Consider the following 23276-nt stretch of genomic DNA (forward strand, 5'->3'; position numbering starts at 1 on the left):
AACTCTCAGATGTGAATTAGAAAATTTGTGACATTAGGAGATATTACCTGAGACGAGACTCGCAAACACGGTCTTCTTTTTCTGTGATTGCTGAGTTTTGTCTTATTCCGCTTCGTGTTTATGCCAATCATGCGCAAGCCGTTCAAACTCTCACATGAACCTCTCAGCAAAAAATGATTGCGTTTGCATCACATCGAATCATAAATAGCCTTTGAGTGAAATTTCATGCCAGCAAACGTAGCAGACATTAGAAATAACTAAACTTGTGTTTAGCTTTATCAGCAACTTTGAAAATAAAAACTGCTCCGTCGACTGAGGTTTTTAATAACAGTTTATTGTGAATACAATACTTTTCACTTTTGCAGCCATAAAAACTGCGGGCTGCATTTGACGTTTCGTGACAGCGGAATCTGGGCTGCATATGACGTTGATATTTTTCCTATTCGCGAGTCTCTCTCAGCATATTACTACGTCACAGCCTACGTGATTGAAAAATACTGAAATGATACTACACATGGATATATGTCCACGTGGTTTCTGTTGAAATGTCTGTTTGTGCTTTTGGAAATGATCCAGCATAAACGGAATTTTTTGCAATAGCAAAAAATGTTGTATGCAACTTGTTGCAAAACTCGATTTTTTCAGCACTCGTTGTATCTATCCAACTTGGCGAGCCTCGCCTCGGATTAATGTACAACTTGTGCTGAAAAAATCATCATCTTGCAACTTTTTGCCTAAATAACTATTTTGCTGTCCCATTGTATATCACCCTACTCTTCATCAAAAGGATGAGTAACATAACGGTCTACTTTTCCGAACAACAGAAAAAGTATCGAAAAGTGCTACTTTTCAGCACTGTTAACGGTGCTGAAAAGTAGCACTTTTCAGTTCTGTTTTTGGTGTCATTAATTAGATACTGGAGCCTCTTCATACGCGATTCCTCTAATGTCTTCGGATTTCTAATTACTAACTTAGTTCATTAGCTTCAGATTATACATTCACTGGGCGATCTGTATCTTACTCAGCTCTTACTGATATGGAATCAGAGCGTTCAGCGGACATAGAGTCAGCTATTTTACATCCAAACAAGTCTGATGCTTCAAGAGACGGTTCGTTTGCCATTGCCATGTGCCAAACATGAAAAGCAACAGTATTTACAATATGATTGAACATTACTTGTGGTTTCCTATCTGTTCTGTTCTCTGATAGGCATAGCTTTTCAATCTGTATGGTATCGACCTGGGAGGGAGAAACCAATACAAAATTTCTCTACGTCACAGTGAGCCGAGATTATGCTGTCACGAACTGTCACTGTGAGCCCGGATCTTAAACAATGGACAAACATGATAAAAGCTAATTGAATGTAACGTACTGGAATGAGGCTCTTTTTACTGTTTTCAATAAAACTGATAATTGAACGCATAGAAAATTGTGGCCCTTTTTCAATGTTTGTCCAGAAAGATCGAAGGTACACAACAAATGAAAACTAGCGATTTGCACCAAGCCTGCCTTGATTGTCGTTGGCAAACTGGAGTTCTCTTGCAGTTTGGAAAAATTTTGTATCAAATTTCGTGTGTAGTATATGTGCCTCCCTCCCAGGTATCGACGCAAATGTGAAAATTCGTGACAGTTATACCACTGTCACTGCACTGTATCACAGCCTACATGTTGAAAAAAAGACTTAGCAAGGATACCCACGCGGATGCTCTTGAAATTTGTTTGTGCTAATAGAAATAATCCAATTGAAACGGCATTTTTGTGACAGCAGAAAATGTTGTAGGCAACTCGTTGTAAAACTCGATTGGATAAATGTACGACTCGTGATAAAAATAATGTTCATTTTGCGACTTGTTGCTAACTATTTTACAGACTTGCATTCAAATAGTGACCAAGTCGTTAAAAAGAGACCTGCTACCAGCCCTGTTACACGCTACCGACCAGTCTGCAGATAAGCAAATCCATTGGAGATTCCAATCATCATCGCTTACGCTGCCCGGCCGAGGATAATCAAGGTCATACCGCAGCTCTGGTCAGCTCTGGTTCGATCCCCGTGTGCAACCTAATGGGGCTTATTTCCGCGCGAGTTAACATTCCTCACCAACCATCACCACCGATGGTAAAGCGCGTGTGTAATAAATTATCGATTTTTATGCATGCGCGTGCCTCGATATATCTGTCTAACAACGCTAACCGTAGTCATGGCGCGACTGCACTTTCCGCTTTACGGCGCGAAATCAAAAGCGCCATTCATCGGTGATATCAACAGGATAAAATTAAAAAAAAACACCGTTATCATCGGCTGGCATCACCGGCAGTTATATGCATTTGAGAATACATTTCTTAGGCAAAAGTTGTCATAATTACCGGTCGACAAGGGTGTTCATGGAAATTCAAGAGGAAACTAACCAAATTTTAGAAATCACTTTTTTTTTCACCCAAAACTAAGGCAATGTTCATAAAAAATATATCATTGTATTGCACTTGCTATCTGTGATGCGATGCTAGATTTTCATGAGCAATTTTTTGAATTTGAACGAAAAAACTGGTTTTATTTTATTTTTGACGATTGCTGATGACTGAATGATAGATACTTGAGCTTTAAATGCTTTGACGTTCATCACAGAGAACTGGAAATTTTGTATTTTCTCAATCAAATCCGTAATCAAACTTTCGAAAGTGAAACCTTAGTTAGTTCATGTGTGGTTTATGCTTTTTAAGGCTAATTGCAGATTGGAATGCATTCAAGGAGAAAACTAGGTATTTGTTTTCGTAGTGCTAATTTCACGATCCCTCGGCAGTGATTGCACAAAACCTACATAAGCACTCATTGCAAGAGAAAAAAAACCTTCCCTCAGTCTTAGTTGCACGATTCCCGGTCGTAATATTCACTTTTATTGATATTTAAAATTACATTTAGGTTCAACAATTTACCGTGAAGAAAGCAAAGTCGTAAAATCCCTTTCGCCTGCTGGACGAACCACGAGAGGATCATAATGGTCGGTAATGATAGCTCTCCTTGCAATACAGAAGCTTCCAATGTTGTGGCCAACCAACGAGCAGCAGCAGAAGCGAATCGAGTACCCAAGAGGCGATCGTCCATGACAGGCTTGCTCAACGTTTTTGACTGGCGGGTCAAATTCCAGAAACTTTATTGTGCGACGGGCCCGCATTCCATTAGGTCTTAAGCAATCCCAAAATCGAACAGATGTCAATTTTTTTTTTTATAAAAAATGTAAGTAAATACTTTTTAGGTTCCTGTTAAGGATTGGTTAAGAATCTGCTCTGTAATAACATTGATTACAATTCGGTTTATGGTTAACCATATTTACTAGAAAATATTTCCTGCATTATCGTTACCAATTTAAACATTTTTTCTAATACTGTTGGAGGTCCACAAAACATTAGAATACATTTTCTGGAAAAAGTTTTGTGAGTAACAATTTCCTGATTTTGTGAAATTTGAATGATATTCAGTATTTAGTGGAAATGCTCAAAATGTCTCACAGATCAACCAAGAATTCTATTACAATTCCTCTTAGGATTATATGTAAGCGCAGTTCAGTCTTTTGTTATAACTATTTCCCTGATTCGATACATTCTAAGCTTGAAATCTGTGGAGGCGTAGCTTAGGATTTTTTTTTCTAGAGGGGGCCTAGGGAGCCTAGTAAAATTATTTTCATAAATTACATAATTTGCATAGATTTTATTTGTTTGTGACTTTAGCTAATATCGCTGCACATAAGTGAAATTTGTAAATTTCAAATATCATTTCACCAAGGAAAATATTGATATTTTGTTCATTCCTATAATATAATCCTTCAAGGCTTTTTCCAAAGAACTCATGAGGAATATCCTTTGTGATTTTCCACGAATTTTTGAGTATTAAACCATGTGCTTCTACGAGAATTACCACGAGGATTTCTTCATAAATTATTTCCAAACTTTTTCAGTGCTCTCTTCAAGAACTCCTTCGCCAGTTTTCACTGAGTTCTTCCTGGGATTTCACCGAAAAATCATTTTCGGGATTAGTAGTCATTATTCATTTCACTCTTAAACTTCTGAAAAAAATCCAGAAATTCCTGACTATATTTGTCACCTTAAAACTTAAGTGGTTTCTGTAAGATTTACTGCAAAAAATCTTGTTTTTTCGTCTTTTGATATAGACAATGAATGGCTTTAAACACTCGGCTTCTCATAGCGATCTTTCATGAAAACTACTCAAATTTCTACACAGGATGATCAATTTTTATATGATTCAAATCTTTTGCGTTTTACACTTGTGAAAATATCAATTCACATCATTGAAATCACCACTGTTCGGAATACAAGTCATGTTTAGAAAATAGAAAAAATAGTGAAAGAATTCTGCAATTTTTAAAAACTGCTTAAATTTATCTCTTAAATTTAATTTTTTTTTGATATTGTTGCTTTTTGATTTATAAGAACTTCTTTATAAATAATAATAAAAATAATTATTCATAATCTCTTTCTAGACGTAAATCATTACAGGATAATTAAAACATCTCTAATGATAAAATTAAACAAAAAATTGTAGAAGTTTTTCTAGAATTGTTTTTTTGACTTCTGGACTCCCCTAACTCAGTATTTTTTCATGAAATTTTGAAGATTGCTACACTATTAGTTGTAGTTTCATGAGTATAATAAAGTATACATTCGGAGTATTGTTGACAAAGTTATTCCAGAACATCTCTGGATCCAAGGGTTTTAAAAATTTATAATTAACCTAGAACAATGCTAAGGCCTTCAGAACATTCTTAGGGTTTGTCCATAATCTACACAGGTTCATAAATTATTTTAAGCGAGTGATATCTATGTTTAATGCTTTACAGCACTCATTAGCCTTAACAGACGTGTTCACGAATTTTGACAAAATTTTGGATATTGGAAGTCATCCAAATTGTCCTGGAGTTCTGGTCCTTCTGATCTACCAAATCTACTACAGTCTATACTCACCCAACTCTCGTGAAACATTCTTATTCCTATCCGTAAAACTTCATGTGACCCGAAAAGCGTACTGCCGTTATACGGCCAAAATATGCAACCAAGTAAAACTAAACGCGTTTTAGATTTAAGCCCATTCATATGTCGTGCCAGGTTTGTGATAATTCTAAATGAAATTGTTGCAAAAGTATGAAGTATAGCATGTACACTAAAAGCAAGAGTTTGTTTTATGGGAAAAAGTAAATATCGCTGCGAAATTATGCCAAGAAATGCGGGGTATTGGGTGAATTTCTTCACCTAACAGTGCCTCTGATAGTACTGATCAATTATGTGCTAAGCGTAGTGATGACTGTTTTTACGTATAAATGGTACCAAATATGAAGGATTTATATCCTCAAGACTATGGTGAGGCACTTAATGAAGGCTCAAGTGACATAATCAAAATGCAGCCACATGTGGAGAAGTGAGGAAATATGATTTTATATATAAGGATGGAAAGCAAATTTTTTTGTATGTGAGATATTGAGCAAATGTATGAGTTAGGCAAAAAAAGAGTAGATGAGTAAATTAGAGAGTTAATAAGATTTAGAAAAGGTACAGAAGATTAGTTAGTAGAGAAACAGCACCAGTAGATTAATAAGATTTTGTAAATCTTGCCATCAGAGTAATTTAAAATTCATAGTACAACCAATAAGCTCGTCAACATTTGTATTTGCCTACAACAGAGTTTTATGATCAAGTATGGATATATTAAAAAATATTGTTTGAATAATAAGTCAAGCTGTATACCAAAATTGATGCCCAGTACTTCAGTTTGTTCTGAAGACATTAAGATTAACAATATTCATAATACAGTCATCCCTCCCTTACTCGATATTCTGTATCTCGATATTTCCCCTAACTCGATGGAATGCGCGGTCCCTTCAATCTAGCGTGCTTTGATACCTCTCTAACTCGATGCTATCTGTTTCAGTTTCCCAAGTAAGTTTACCTCTCTAACTCGATATTTTCATGAAAAGTTCCAAATGTCGTCCAAACGTTAAAAAATTTCATGAATTTGATTATTATGATTAAATTGATAGTAAAATTAAGGTTTACTGTCAATTTCTGGGTGCTAAAATTTTTCATTTTTGCAGATCGGTAAAAAAGTGTCACATAGATAAATGTTGAAAAATTGTATTGTTTTTCACGTTAAAATAACTATTCTGAATGTATTTTGTCAAAATAATAAAAACATTAAAGTTTGAATAACACAGCGTAACAAAAATGATATTTTTGCGTGTCTCAAGAACTAAATTATGTGTCTCTAGTGGATTTGGGGCTAGTGAATCTGATGCCGTTCTCAGAAATGTTTCAGGACGTCACAATTTTTAGGTACAGGTCGCCAAAGTTGAATAAAACACTGGTTTTATTGATGTTCACAAAAATTTAAGGTAGGGGAAGTGGTGGTAAAATGAACAGGGGTGGTAAAATGAACACCGTGCCTTTTACCGAGAAAAACCAAATTTCGATGAATTTTTATCACGCACGGACGATTTAGAGTATAAATCTGCGTGTTCGAGTTGATACGTAGGTCAATTGAAGTAAAAATATCAACGAAAATTAAGTTTTTAGAAAACCACGTTTGAAAATTTGAACTGACATAACTTTTAGCTCGGAAGACTTGAGGTTTTTCAGTGAGGTGAATATCGTTATGATATGATGTCAAATTTACTACCTTTAGATTTCTTTTTGAATGGGTTACAATCATTAATGGATGTATTTTCGGTGGGGCAACGAAAATTTTCAGAAATATTTGTTTTTCTCACGTTTTTTGCGTGGTGTTCATTTTACCACCAATCGCTGTTCATTTTACCCACATAGTGCAGGTAAAATGAACATTTGCATCGCTTTTTGATAGCGATGAAAATATGTGAAAATTTAGTTATTTTAGTCTGAATCCATGTCGCTGCTATAAATTACATCCCTCTTTTTGATGTTCTGCGATAGAACTATACAAATTCCTCGTTTTTCTATCAGAAACAAGATGATTTCCTTAAGGTGTTCATTTTACCACCCCTTCCCCTATGATTTATCAATCTTTTTTGTGATCTTATCCACCAAACATGCAAAATAGGACTTTAACTTTCATTTTAGATGAAATTTGGCTAAAATTGCACGGTTAATTTTAGATTAAATCGATTTGTTCAACATGCTTGCAGTCTCTATACAAAATTCTTCGTTTCTCTTATATGGCACAATACAATACTTTTCTATACCATCAAAAAATGGCTTTTGAGCACCGACAATATTATGATCTCTTATGATAATTGTTGTTTAACACATGAAGTTTGAATTCTGTGGCAAATTAAGCAAATAAATTGCCATACAAGCTGTAAAACTTGCATGCAAGTTGGCTGATATAGGCAAATTTTGCATTTTCAACTGTCAATATCCAAAAACTAGACGTGCTGTGATATTTTTGAAAACGGCAATGGTCTCAACAACCATTAATTAAGTTAATAGCGGTATTTTGATGTTTGAGACAAAATCGTGTTCCGCTGTGTAATATGTGTTCTGTATCTCAATACCTCCCTAACTCGATGGTCCCTTTAATATCGAGTAAGGGAGAGTTAACTGTAAATATAATAATAAATCTTTGCGCTGTTTAGTATTCCATGCGATTAATCCACGTTTCAACGGGGCAGTTGTGAGAATGGTTTTCAATATCAAAATAACGTCGCGGGTTGGACGTGACCCGCGGACCGTACGTTGGGAAGCTCTGGCCAGGCCGCGGTGAGCGCCGCAATCGGTCAGCTAAAGAATGGCCCATTAAAATCCGTGGCAATGCGCGTGCCTCCGAGTGAGCATTTCCCTCCGAGCTTACTCCGGGAGCTGGCTGCAAATCGAATCCATAATTGCCGTACAGTGCGGTGTAGGTATCCGTCCTGAGAGAGGTCGGCCAGGCTATCGCCACATGAGCAACACTCCGTGCATAGTGGTATTTTTTTTTATTAAGCTATAAATCATGGATTAAGTGGCTTCTATAAAGTGTAGATTATATTGATATACCTGTAATGATCATCAGGTGCTTAAAGTTCGCCCGGTGACCGTAGATGGAGCGCGGATTGATCACTTTCTAACATGTTTTTTCGGCAAAAATCTAATAAAAGTAAAAACACGGTTTGAGGTTGCTGGATTCGATAAGGATATCATAAGATTCTTCCGAGAATTATCCAAATATAATATCCTTAGAAAGATGATCAAATATTCTGGGCATTACCGAGGAAATTTTCCCGAGAAAGAAACTCAACAAGAATACCCAAAAAAATGCTTCTTGGATTCTTGAAAAAATTCTTCCAGGAATCCTTTGGATACTTCTACTGGGACTCTTTCAAAATGTCATACGGAATTTTTTACACGTTATGATTCGAAAAAAAAAACTTAATTGATTCCTTGGCTTGAAAGCCCAAGGAATTACTGTATGAATCGTCCCAGATTTTTTTTCAAATTTTTCCTAGAGTCATCTAAGAATTTCAGCAATTACACGTCATTAAATTTATGTAAAAATCTTTTCTTTTAACTTCTTCTTCTTGGCATTACGTCCTCACAGGGACGGAGCCTGCTTCTCAGCAGAGTTCAATGAGCACTTCCACAGTTATTAACTAAGAGCTTCCATTGCCAAAGTTGCCATTTTCGCAATCGTATTTCGTGTGGCAGGTTCGATGATACTCTATGCCCAGGGAAGTCGAGGAACTTTCCATTACGAAAAGATCCTGGACCGACCGGGAATCGAACCCAGACACCTTCAGCATGGCTTTGCTTAGTATCCGCGTACTCTATCCACTCCGCTAAGGGAGGTCCCGTAGAAAAATCGTATGTGTTGGTTTTCTTGATTCTTGTTTGGTCTTCAAAGTTCGTATTTTGAAGACATTCAGTTGCTAAAAGCCTTTTTTTGTCTCTCGATCTATTGCCCCTAAGTCGTTAAATTTGGACCATGCTTGGTAGCATTGACACATGATAAACGATTATCAATTAATGATCAATAAGTATGGTGTGAATTTGAATATATGGAATTTGGTAATTAATACGTGGAATCATGGGAAAACTTATTGGAATACTTGAACAAAAAAAATAAAATAAATAAATTCGACGAGGATGACATCAGACTAAAAATATTCAAGCTAATGATAAAAAATGTGCATGTATGTGAGTTGTTTCCCAAAAACAATTTCCTTTTTTCATTTACCGCCGCTTCATAATTTTGGACAACCCAAATTGATTCACCAATGTTGAACAAGGAACTGAACTTGTGTAAGCATCGCTGCCTGATTGGTTCCAATTTTCTCCAAGTGGAATTAAATGGATGCCTAATTATTATTTATTCGCAATATTTCCACTCGAATCGCTTCCATTACCATAGAAAGCCAATTACCGACCGCAACCAGTGCCACCTTAACTGACTGTGTGGTGGGACGTGACAGTGCGCGGGTTTCACGTTTGAAATCGAACTGCAAACTTTCAGCAAAGATGCTGATGCTGGTTAGGTTAGTGTCCGAACGGCGCGAGCAAGAACAATCAAGAGATCGCCGAGATTGGCGCCCTGCTGAGTCAATTTTTAGCATTTCGTCGAGAATATGTAGATATGTTTATGTCCCCTTTTGCGGTCTCTAGCCAAGTGGCGAGATCTCATGTTGGCTTTCACATGACTAGGTCTGGCTGGACTAGGTATAGTAGTCGATTGGTATATTGCAGCGGGGTATTATCATTAGCCGGCAGTCAGCGGGAAGCAATTTAGTACTACCCATAGTAGGAACGTGGATTCAAATCCTTTTAGTTGCATGCACGATGAATCACCCGAAACAGGCCGAACTGGTTCAAACAAATATACTTTGGAATCATAATAATAAACTCATTATGTTGCCATGTTTATTATTTCGAATACATGTGCTCGGATAAAAAACTGGCTTTTCATGAAGTAGCCTGACAGTAATATGTATAGGGGAAACTGGGTAGACTTGTTCCATGGGGTGACTTGATCCCTCCCTGTTTTCTCGGAATCTAAAACAGTTTTATTTCAAGTAATTTTATGCAATACTTTGTTTCTACGAATGAAAATGTCAGGGCTGTAAATTTATCAGTTACATCGAATAATATTTTGAGATTTGTTCGTATTGACTCAAATGAAGTTTAGCAAAGATCAATTGAACAGCTATGAAAAATCTGAAGAACTTCGCGTATATTCTACCAACATGTCTCAAATTTGCACAATTTTGAAGTTTAAATAAATCATTAAAATCAACGCGTAATCAAAAATAAAAAATAGACTACCAGGCATCATATTAATGGTACAAGTCCGCGTTTATGTTTTGATAAATAAGTTCAGTTCAATTAGGGCACTTTGCACTTTTTCACCGAAATCGTATGGACGAACACGATCCGATCGACTGAGCCACGCCACTTTACGATACAAACGTTCTGTGTGACTTACTTCACCGGGAACTGATTTACACTGTGGAAAACTTGGTTACTTATTAACTGAAGGATTTCATTCCAATTACACGCCGTAAAACTTTTTCAATTCACGAAATTTTATGAAATTCCCTCAACGACCGCACATAATTGAGAACGTAAATAAAGTTCAATCCGTCGTACTGAGAAAAAAAAAACTTGTGCGCCTCAATGTGAGCGCGATGTCCGGCGTAGAAAACGGTTGCTTTGATTGTGTTGTTGTCGCTGCACTGTAAGCAGCTGTCATGATTGTTCAGTCAAAAGAAATTTCGCTTATATGTTTGGGCTGTACTTTGATGGCGAACAAAGAATTTTAAAGTAAATGCATATATTTCATCATGCTGAAGGAATGGCGGGACATTCCCGTAGATCTATTATTCTATTAAAATAGCAACTCGCACAGACTACAACAGTTTCAAGCCACTCGGGTGATTTATGTTTTGCATAAAATTGGTAATAACTTCAATATTTTCTGGTAATGCAGTCTTTAACAACCTAATTATCCATCAATCCATCAATCCATTGGACCATCAAACACCTCTTTGGTTGTAAACATAGCACAGAAAATGGAAAATATTCGAATATTACAAGTGGTGACACACAGTAGTCGACACCATACACTACCCGTCATTAATACGGACTCACTAAAATAAGTATTGCAACACTCACCTGAATATTGAATCACCCTGAAAAGTTTAGCATCACCTCAAAACAGGTAATTTCACATTGCTATATCTCGAGATCCATACGACTTGCAAAGAAGCGATCTTCAGCAAAGTTGTTCAGGGGATCAAGGACATCCGGAAAGCGAACAGTTTAGTTCGCGATTTTGCCGCTAGGTGGCGCTAGTGAGCATGTAAAATTGAGCATTTTGAACTAGTTCTAGCTTGTGATCCATAAGAGATAGAAAGTTCAGGTCTTCGGCAAAGTTGCTCAGGGGTTCAAGGACATCCGGAAAGCGAACAGTTTAGTTCGCGATTTTGCCGCTAGGTGGCGCTAGTGAGCATGTAAAATTTAGCATTTTGAACTAGTTCTAGCTTGTGATCCATAAGAGATAGAAAGTTCGGGTCTTCGGCAAAGTTGCTCAGGGGTTTAAGGACATCCGGAAAGCGAACAGTTTAGTTCGCGATTTTACCGCTAGGTGGCGCTAGTGACTGTTTCCTAGATGCCCTTGACTTTCCGAACAACTTTGCCGAAGACTCAAACTTTCTATCTCATCTGACTCGAAAGATAGTACAGTGATACCTCCATGAGTAGATGTTCCATGACTCGATATCGACTCATGGAACCATACTGGAAACAACATTTCATGGTTACTATGATGGTCCCTCAAAACAGATTTCCAAAGGATTGCTGTTCCATGACTCGATATTTCCATGAGTCGATGGTCCCTTCAATATCGACTCATGGAGGTTTCACTGTATGTGTTTCATATATTTAATTAAATATGCGTACTAGTGTAACCTAGTGGCAAAATTAGGAACCAAAAAATTTGATATTTGGATGTCCTTTAATTTATTTCTGTTCTTTACCTACTGAAGACTCGAACTTTCTATCTCTTGTGGATCGCAAGCTAGAACTAGTTCAAAATGCTAAATTTTACATGCTCACTAGCGCCACCTAGCGGCAAAATCGCGAACTAAACTGATCGCTTTCCGGATGTCCTTGAACCCCTGAGCAACTTTGCCGAAGACCCGAACTTTCTATCTCTTATGGATCACAAGCTAGAACTAGTTCAAAATGCTCAATTTTACATGCTCACTAGCGCCACCTAGTGACAAAATCGCGAACTAAACTGTTCCCTTTTCGGATGTCCTTGAACCCCTGAGCAACTTTGCCGAAGACCCGAACTTTCTATCTCTTATGGATCACAAGCTAGAACTAGTTCAAAATGCTCAATTTTACATGCTCACTAGCGCCACCTAGCGGCAAAATCGCGAACTAAACTGTTCGCTTTCCGGATCTCCTTGATCCCCTGAACAACTTTGCTGAAGATCGCTTCTTTGCAAGTCGTAAGGATCTCGAGGTATAGCAATGTGAATTACCCTGTTTTGAGGTGATGCTAAACTTTTTGGGGGTGATTAGAGATTTCAATTTTCCCGGGAATTGACTTCCCGGGAAACGGGAAATAAAATTATCATTTCCCGGGAATTCCCGGGATCCCGGGAAATTCTAAAAACGTAAAAGTTATGCTAATTTGATGAAGTTTTTCGAAAAAATGTCTTATTTTATGTCTGTTTTATTTTAACCCATTGCATTTCCACGATTGGTTCTCTCTTTTTATGATTTAGTTATTTATGTTCCTCCAAAAGTATTTGCTTCGTTTTTTGCTAGGCTCTTTAACAAAAAAAAGTTTATAAAATTAAGCAAAATTATATGTGGAGGTATCGTATGAAGTTCAAATAATATTTACCAACATTTGATAAATCTTTACAAAACTAAAATAAAAGCAAACAAGTAGAAACCTTGAAAACTTTATAATTCTACTCAAATCATGAAATATATTATTCGAAAATTTCTTTATATTGTATTGCCAACTAGTTGTCCCGGTAAACGTTATATTGCCAACCAGTAGGCAGTGAAGTAAGCCATGTAGAAATCACCTATAAAATGTCAGTGAAATACATCCCGTTTTCTTCCCTTTTTTCGGTTGGTTTTCACCAATATTTTAACTCACAAACACAACGTATCTCTTCAAGTGAGGACATTGTTGGGTGTGATATGAAAAGTAAATTGTGCGATAGTTTTTAACTGAATATACATGGTCCATTCTGTATTTAAATAGAGCTTCCCGGGAACTACAGAAATCCCGGGAAATACGGGAATCCCGGGAAACAGAAAATCATTTCCCGGGAAACGGGAATCCCGGGAAATCTCAATTCCCGGGAAATGTTCCCGGGATTGAAAACTCTAGGGGTGATTCATTATTCAGCTGAGTGTTTCAATACTTATTTCAGTGAGTCCGTATTTATGACGGGTAGTGTATAGTGGGTGGCGTGTGTATGTCTTGTTTTCGTTCATGGCTCGTTATCTTCCACGAACGATAAATGTCATGCGTGTTGTATGAATGCAGGCGGATAAATGGGATGAAATTATGGCTCGTGTGTCGCTAAATTTGTCAAATCCTTACAATGTAAAAGCCTTCTTGGGAAAAAAAAAATGTTCGACATTGGTTTGTTTCAGTATCATTATTGCAGTGAATGGTGCTGATATCTTGATCTTGATCAAAGCATAGTACGATGGATATTAGCACACCACCCTACACAAGGAACGATTCAGATTCCTGCTTGGGACTAACAGACATCCTCAGTGTATACGTGCAGGTGACATATTTTTAGGCAACAATGGCCCTTGTCACGTCAGGACCCATGAGGGGAAGGAGAGGAATTGATGATGCATTTAAAACTAGCCCACACAGTGGCGTACCCAAAAATCACTCTGGGGGGATTTTGATATTTTTTGTCGAGGAGATTCATGGTACTGTATTGTAAACTAGGGTAACTTTTAATGTGGGTAATATTGATAGCGCGAGTCACATATTATAACTATCCCTAAGCGGAAAGCATCTTCACGATTTGAAGTCAATTTTGTACTTCAACTTGCATACTTTTATATATCATCATCAAACTAAATCAAGTGTATGAAAATAGCACTGAATTTGGCACAGACAACATCTTCTGAAAGTTTTAGAGATTTGACTTTTCCACGACTTTGATCGGCCATTTATCTGTGTTTTTTCTTCATAAAAAGCGTTTGAACATACAATTTTGTAAATAATGCTAAATTTTTCGAAATCAGTTTGAATTCTTCTGTTGTTGTTGTTACTGTTCAATAGTAAATAGATTTTTTTGATCAAATCATATGATTTCCACAGCACTTTACTTTCAAAGAATTTCATCAGAAGCCTTAAGTTATATAAACCGTATTACAACCGATTATAATTTTGAATATTTAGGCGTATTTGTAGTTTGCTTTAATCAATAGAAAATTGGTAATTATGTTTGAGTAGTAGATATTATTTAAAAAACTAGCACTTTTAAAACAAGGTCAATTTAAATCAAGCCTTGAAAAAAATATCCGTGTTAAAAATATAAAGTTTTGTGCTTGAAAAGCAGCACAAATAAATTTCAAAGTTGTTTGAAAAATTTGGTGTTACAATTAAATGCTGGTCATCAAAGACACAGCCTATTCTACTAATTCTATTTTTAAGAGCCCAGATTTCTTCTTCTAGTATATCTATGAAATTTTATTTGAACAATTGAGTAAATAAAAATTTCTCATATATAGACTATGCACCTCAAAACAAAAATATTCGCCGAAATTGTTTCGGGCCCACAGTAGACCGGGTATACCTCTGCATCTACGTCAGTTCATGCGGTAAGTTGTAGGGTTGGTAAGTTTATGGCAGGGTGGTTTGCTGTTTTGCTGTTTGGTTAGCAGACTGTCAAGCAACAAGTTGCAAAATGATATTTTTTATCAGAAAGAGTCGTCCGTTTATCCAATGAGGCTTGCAAAATTGGATAACTACGACAAGTGCTTAAAAATAGAGTTTTGCAACGACTTGCATACCGGGTACCCCCGTTGGTTTGACCGCATTTGATCTGAACAATTTTAATTTGTACCCCGCTTATTTGCAAATCGTTCAGATAAAAAATGGTTCAAACGTCACTTAGCTCATGGAACAGAGTAAAGTGAAATCGAACACTGTGGAACGGAACACAGAATCAAAACAAACAGTGAAAGTGGTTTTAGGGTGACTAGAAGTTCAAATTATAAGTGAACCACGATGCTTTAAATGAGGTTCAACATTTTTTGCAATTACGAAAAAAGTCGTTTAGGATGATTTCTTTCTAAGAGCATAAACATATTTCAAGAGCACTCAGATGAGACACCTATGTGTAGTAACATTTTCGCATTTTGCAATCAGGTAGGCTGTGATACAGTTGAATGGTTGTCACCTGGGAGGGAGAAACCGATACAAAATTTATGTACGTCATAGTGATCCGAGATTCTGCTGTCCCGAACTGTCACTGTGAGCCCAGATCTTTAAGAATGGACAAACATGAAAAAAGCGCGTAATTGATCAAAACCAATTTTTACATTTCAACAAAGTTGACATAAATCGGTTGAAAATCAATTCCTGCACACCCAAAATCAATGCCACGATAGCACCTTTTAATTTGATCGAATATAAAGTATTGAAACACTCATCTTTTTATTCTTTTCCAATCAAAATTAAAATTAAATGTACATAAAACTATGGCCTTTTTCCAAGTTTGTCCAGAAAGATCGAAGGTACACAACAAAAGGAAACTAGCGATTTTTCCCAAGCCTGCCTTGATTGTCGTTGGTGAGCGGGAGTTATCTTACAATTTGAAAAAGGGATGTTTCATGTTTCGTGTGTAGTATCTGTGCCTCCCTCCCAGGTTTTCACAAATTTTCACGTTTTCATTGCTGGCCTATATTTTACAGTTGAGTCCAATTCAGGCACCGCACACAATTTGTCTACAACATTTTACAGTTATTCTTCATATGTAAACTGTCTACGTAAATTGCTACATGAATATCCCGACTGTTTAGAGGGCAAACTAAATGCCTCCTCTAAGTCTACTGCTAGACGGTCCGATTCTAACTCAGGATCCCTCACCTCCATTGGATTTCAATCGTCCAACGAATGTAGAATGCATGGTGTATGGAGGTCCCCAGATACTAAGAAAAGTAGCATTTTTCAGCACTTAACTTGACAGGAAAAGTAGGCCGTTATGCGATTCATTTTGTTGATTAAAAGTGGGATAAAATACAACAGAATTGCAAAAACGTATTTTTTTGTTTCTCTCTAGTTCTAGCAAATGCTATGAACGAGTAGATCAACTGTGATAGATCAAGAGTGGAAACCAGAAGCAAGTGAAAGATGTTTGATCATGAGCATGAGCATGATTGACCACCCGCAGTTGCTACTCCGTTATTGCAAGAACAGCTGTACTTACACAGGGAACCAACAAATGCTACTCAGGAGCAGTAGCATTTTCAATGTCTAAGTACTGGTGCTCTCATTATTATAACAAACAATACCGGCGCAGGCTGCGTCCGAATGCAGGTCAATTTGGGGATGGGAGGGAAATGTTGACGTGTTACTTGCTTTCTGGGAGCCGAGGAGTCCTCTGCACTTCCACAAGAAAACACAGGGAGTTTGGAAATAGGGTTGGATTCGTTTTGGTAAACGATAAAGATATAATTTGATATGAATACGTAAGCACGGCTGACCGATACCGATAATGTGACTACTATGCGAACCGGACACGATCCTGATTTCATTGCACGCTTCCACGCAACGAGAACCGGACACAATTGATCCGGATTCCGTCGCTCGCCCACAGAGGAGCAAGCAACAGATTCAACAGATCTGACACTACTGACGCGTTTTGTTTTTTCTTCCACACACTTTGTTGTTCTTCCACGCAACGAGAACCGGACACAATTGATCCGGACTCCATCGCTCGCCAACGGAGAAGCAAGCAACAGATTCCAATAGAAGCAAGTGAAAGATGCAACTACAAAGTACGAGGAAAGGGATGGGCCTGGAATTGATTCCACGACCTTCTGCTTATGAAGCAGAAGTGGTAGTCATTAAACCACCAACCCCGTTCGTCTGAATACCGGCCATATATGCATTAGAAATTGATTTTACAATGCATTTTTAATTTTGATATTTTTAACTTTTTAATTACCGTGCACCCCCGCTAATTTGAACGGTACCTCATGCAAACCATCGGGGTTCATTTTTAATTTGAACTTCTAGTCACCCTAGAACCGTGTTTCTGATTACCTCTTTCACTGTTTTGTTTTGATTCTGCGTTCCGTTCCACAGCGTTCCATTTCACTTTACTCCGTTTCATGAGCTCAATGACGTTTGAACCATTTTTAACGATGTGCAAATTACCGGGGTACAAATTAAAAAGTGTTCAGATTAAATGTGGTCAAACCAACGGGGGTACCCGGTATTTAGAATAATTAGTTATTAGCTATTTATAGGTAAAACTATTGAATACCGTCTTGTTAAATAATTTTGCCCATTAGAATAGTATACTTGAAATAACTAAAACAATTCCTGAAAGAATCACTGCATAATACATGGAAAAAACTCAACGGAGTATTTGGGGTACGCACTGTAAATCGTTGAATTTTTATTTCCATAGATTGCTAAATAAATTATTGGTTATATAACTCAGATATTCTGTAGAGATTTTTAACGATGCGCTGAAAGAAGTTTGCAGAAGTAGTAGCTAGTAGTAGTAGTAGAATGAGAGAATGCATGCAAGAAATTCTGACAGAAGGTATTTCCAGTGTTTAGTTTGTGGACGAAATTTTGAAGAAATCTTTGGATATGTTTTAGACCCAAGTGAAACTCGAAAAATGATAAAACTAGACACAATAAAGTAATATAAAATCAATAAATCTGAAAAGAACAAATAAGCACAATTGTTTAATTTACCAATTGATTTTAAAATCAAAAACTGATATTTTTTATTTTTTTTTTCTCTAGTGGCGACGGCAAACTTCGTCTTGCCATCAAGTCATCAAGTAGGCTGTTGAAAAAAGTCATGGTATCTCCTATACAAAATGACATATTAGTACTCCCCCGCTTTACCAAATTTTCCGACAACTTCCCTAAACTTTTTCGTCACACGAACACGTCGGAACCCTTCAAGAAGACAACAGTGAAAGAATTGTGTAAATTGGGTGTCCCGTTCTGAAGTTATTTCGTGACATACAAACACCACTCCATTTTTATTTATATATATAGAAGAAGATAGAAGATAGAAGGTAGATTAACGGCACCTTCAGCCTGAGGCTGGTTCATCTCAGGAACTGATATTTCAGTTTTGACCAATTGTTGGCGAAAACAATACCATGATCAAATAACTACAGGTAAATAGGAAATTTCGGATGATTTGTTGAAGTGATTTCTCAACAGTTCCTTAATAAATCAAAAGTAAATAACTGAAGGAACTTCCTAATTAATACTGATTTATCTTGGAAAACCTTTAAGAAAATTCATGGAATAATCATTGGGCATTATTCGGTGGAACCCTTCAGAATGCCTCCTGAAACAATTTATCAGGAGAGCATTTCGCTCAAAATTTCGCATAAGTTTCTAAGGGTTTAAATATTGATCAAATTTGGAAGATGGTAATTTTTCATATTTATTTATCATCGGAATTCCAAGTTATACCATTGCAATTTTGTTCAACTAACTGACTAGCGCTAAATTTGAATTTAAAGATTGAGATTGGCGATTAGCATATCCCAGAACCATTTTAAATGCCCAATTTCAAAAGTAGAACTGTCCCAAGCCACATGTTCATAGAGCGAATGGACCCAAACAAGTCTGTCTAGACGTCTCAGAAGAGGTAGGCATAATGGTTTTAGACCTCCCAAATCAGTCCTATTGCCAGTCTATTGCCCTGACCGTGGCCGGGATAGTTCCACCGTTAATTCCACCACTTATTGTGCGCCAGGTTCCTCGCTTGGGCCGCGTTGAAACTCGTAAATAAAATCGATATCTCCGGTCCATAAATTTTCCTGGGTGCCGGTTGGTGGCGGCGGTGGTCGTGTTTACGAATTGGAACAGCTCGTTCCTAAGAAAAAGACGTGCACTTGGTAGTCGAGACGCGATCGGGAGCTGGGAGCAAAATAAATATAAAAGAAATCGTTAGGTTTTTATGTTTATGCTTCAGTATTTGGAGATCTGAAGTTGTGCCATTCGAGGCACCGTTTGTTTGGAGTACAGCATGAAGGCGCTTGAACATGTGCAGCAAATATAGAGTTAGATTTGTTGAGATTTCAGACTGGATAATGTTAAATCTTGATTAACATTTTTATGAACTGATTCATTTGCTGCGCATGTAACCATTATGCGAAGAGAGTTGAATGTGTTCCATTCTAACCGTGATTCATTTTGATGGGACCAGTTTCAGTGATTACCTATCCCGGATTACGATAATTCTAAAGTATACTGAAAAATCGATTTTGTGTTGTTTTATGCTTGATTTTCTTAAATTGTCTGGCACACTGATATTCATAATATTGTAAAACATCTTCAGGTGTAATATACTTTGCGAAAAAGCAGAAGAATTTCACAAAGAAGCAGTTTTTTAAGAATGTGTTGCAATTACCTGCATGATGTATTGATCCATAACAGATCGATTTTGAAATCCAGACAGACTGTTTTTCAGGGATGTCAGAAAATAACAACATTATTGCAAAATTTGCTATTGTTCATAACTTTAGATGTTATTTTCAACCAACTCTTAAATACAATGTCAAAAATGTCATAAATGCTGTGATAAATCATTTACAAAATAGTAATAAGTTAAGAACAATGCCATCTTCATAAAAAAATTACATCAACTAATGCATAATCTTGTTATGCGATTCTGGTCGGGTTACCTACTGCTTGTAACTCATATGGTGGCGGCAGCCAAACAAAAACCCATATTTCCCAATTCGTTTGGAAAATTCCTACCGTCATTCCTCAGGACATAGTCCAGTTCAAACAGCACATAGACGACCACGACCACGTCGCTCGGCTGTGATTTTGCAATTAAACGGTTATGACAGAAACCGCGGTGCACATTCCAGTGGCGTAATTTTCGTATAAATTTCATTGGATCGAGTGCTCATTTATGGGGCCGTAATTCACACGCGCTGGCGGATGCTTCCAGAAGGCTAGTTAGGAGAGCTCACATGACTTGGGCTCAACATTCATTTAGATGCGCGCAAAAAGACCCCTCGAGATTTGGTGTTGCAACCGTCGTCGTTACCGGCTAAGGTAACCAAACGCGCTAACGATCGCGCTGGTGTTGCGTGTTTGATGCAATTTGTCATATTTGACAGATCCAATCGATGCCAATTAATCGATTAAACAAGTTGATCTCTAACTACGGGTACGATCGCAAGTGGGAAACCCGCCATTTCTGTGTTGGGTTATGAAACCATGAAACCATGCTGGGCTCGTGGCCAGGTGAATTCCTTCCGTGACCTGTTTCCCTAAATTTTTCTAGACAGGTAGCGGAAGACTGCCGTGGTATAGATACCCATAAATTCCTTATGTCGGTGGTGGGTAAAAACCCGTTGATACGGTGGAATTTTAATGCTGTTGACCAACTCTTCCGATTCCGAAGACCAAAGATATGGTTGGTAGAGTTTTTACCACACGCGTTGCGATCGATGTCCAGCATTCCTCACGCTTAATACCCTTTTGTGAAATGGTGGTATTCAACTGAATGGTCACTGGCTTAGAAGCGACACAGTAGCAATGGCGAAAGCCATAAATTTTGATCCGATCATGACAACTTGAATTTATAGGGAGAACGTGAAATATTTAACAGTTTTTATTGTATCTTTGTCCTACATAATCATTCTCTGTTGAACAAAATTTAAATTACTGAGGCCAATTCATTGCACGCTGGTCTCAAAGCCATATCTAGGAAAACAAAAATATTTGCGCCTAAGCCATCAGTTTAGATATGAGGGACTAGGGAAAATTTTCATCATATTTTTTGTCATTTTTAATGATATGGAATTAGAGGGGTTCTTTTAGTTTAAAATATCAGTATGTAAACGTTTTTGTCTGTCGATTCCACAGTGTACAGACACTTAAAATAGGTTTACTGAACTATTTTTGTCAACTTCCTGCAGCAGTTGGATGCATCCCTATATTATCTTAGAAGTACATGTGAAAGATTTAGCTGACGTTTTAGACGCAAACATTTTTGTCTTCCTTGAACCAGGAACAGAGCTTAGATATAAAAAAACTTATCCTAGATTTATGAGCTGTTTAATTTAAAAATCGCGTCTTAGAGGTTTATTTTCTTGGCAAAGTTTTAGACGTAAGAAAATTATATGTTATCGAGGACATCAAAGTGTTAGTATTTTAAATAACACAGTTATGGTTAAAATTGAAAAACATTAAATATAATTTCACGTTTTTGTACTATTTCCGACAAACTTGTAAAACGTTTGTGAACAGATTATTATATTCAAAAAATATATTTGCAAGTTTTTCAAAAAAAATATCAATATTACAGTGCTTTACTTTATGCAAAAATGCACTCCTAAAAATGTACAGGTTTTATTTGGACAAACCATATTGCTGGCCTAATGTGCAATGTCCAGTGATCTATCGCTATCTGATTAGGTAAGAAGTAGAACCAAGTTGTTTTCGGCCACCTCTATCATAAAGGAGCTTTTTAAAATAGGTAACAGTATTTAAGTAACAAAACATGTGAACTGCCAGCAACCTTTTCAAATTTTATGTTTATATGTCCATAAAAGCAATTGTATGAACCAAAAAAACTGACTAAATATTTTGACCATAATATGGCGTGATTTATGGCCTACCTAATATATATTCTTATTTTATTGCATGCTTATCAATTTTTTACAACCCTCCTGCAACATAAACATTCGTTTTTGATGAGCCCAGTTCTTTGTCTCTTTTCTCCACAGTTGTGGACTTGTGGTTCTCCACCTTCACGCAGCCCAACCTCAAAACGCTAAAACATATTGCCATCCGTCCATCGGTGCATTCTATCAAATTAATAAAATATGAATTATTGAAAAGTCCATCCGTTGCCCCGAAGGCTCTGGTGTCGAGAGTCCCGGAGCGCAATAATAATCGGGCGCCTTGTTTCTTCGTGTGTGATCTTAACTTTATGTCACATTTTGTGTCGTTGGCAATTTGTTCTCGTCATTGGTGCTTAAAATCAGATCTTATGCGGAGCCACCTCGATCGTTCTTTGTGCTCGGTCCATCGGTTGGTGTAGTGGGCAGACCGGGATGTAGTTCGGTCTGGAAGCTTCAATCTTCTGTGGCAGGGATGCTAAATCTTTGCACACTGGTTCTGAGAGGAGTTTTTAAAACTATTTCTCGCGTTTAGTATCATACAGGTTTATCTGCAATGATCGATTTGTCTTCGTCGATTTTCTCTTTGAATCAGGACATGAAATTCAATCCGTTTTCCCAACATTGTACGATGCAGCATGACGAAGGACGATGAGTACTTTGTACTGAATAAGAAATATCGGTTGAAAACAGTCGCTCGACTAAGTAATTAGTTAAAGAGAAAATCGATGAAGAGAAATCGATCACTGCAGTAACGCCCTTATGATACTGAACGCGAGATTTAGTAGTATCATACTGTCGTGAATCGCACGTCAGTCCCATCTGTAAAAAGTAGGCATTGAGAAAATGGACTGTGAAGTTGGTTTTCCATACAAATATTCAAAAAATCCCAAAGGATTGGAACGTGATCAAATCTTCATGAAACATTCACAATTTGCTTATCACTACTATATCTATTCATGAAAAATATAAAGATTATCAAAACACGATTCTTTTTTGTGCTACACGGTGCGGTAATCTGTAGTGGGACTGATATGCTGTTACTTTTCATTATGATTTCACTATTCAATTTGACTTTGACTTTGACTTGTTTTTTCCTGATTTTTCCTAATAAATCATAATATTGCATTAGTGCAGCTGAAAGAGCATTGTAAGATATGTTGAAAACTGAACTTAACTCAATTTTGACGAAAATGTAGATGGGACTGACTTGCAATTCACGGCAGTATAGATGTTTGAAATGATGACATTCATTTCTTAGATCTAGATGTTCTGTGGTAGGCAACAGTATTATTATTATTTTGTAAAACTGAATTTAACTGTCATTAACAATTTGTTATCATATTAAATCATATAAAAACGCTTCTCAATAAACTTAGCCTTACCTAATTCTTAATAAACTTAACCTATATAAAGCA

Source organism: Aedes aegypti, chromosome 2 (assembly GCF_002204515.2).
Source record: "Aedes aegypti strain LVP_AGWG chromosome 2, AaegL5.0 Primary Assembly, whole genome shotgun sequence".
NCBI lineage: Eukaryota > Metazoa > Arthropoda > Insecta > Diptera > Culicidae > Aedes > Aedes aegypti.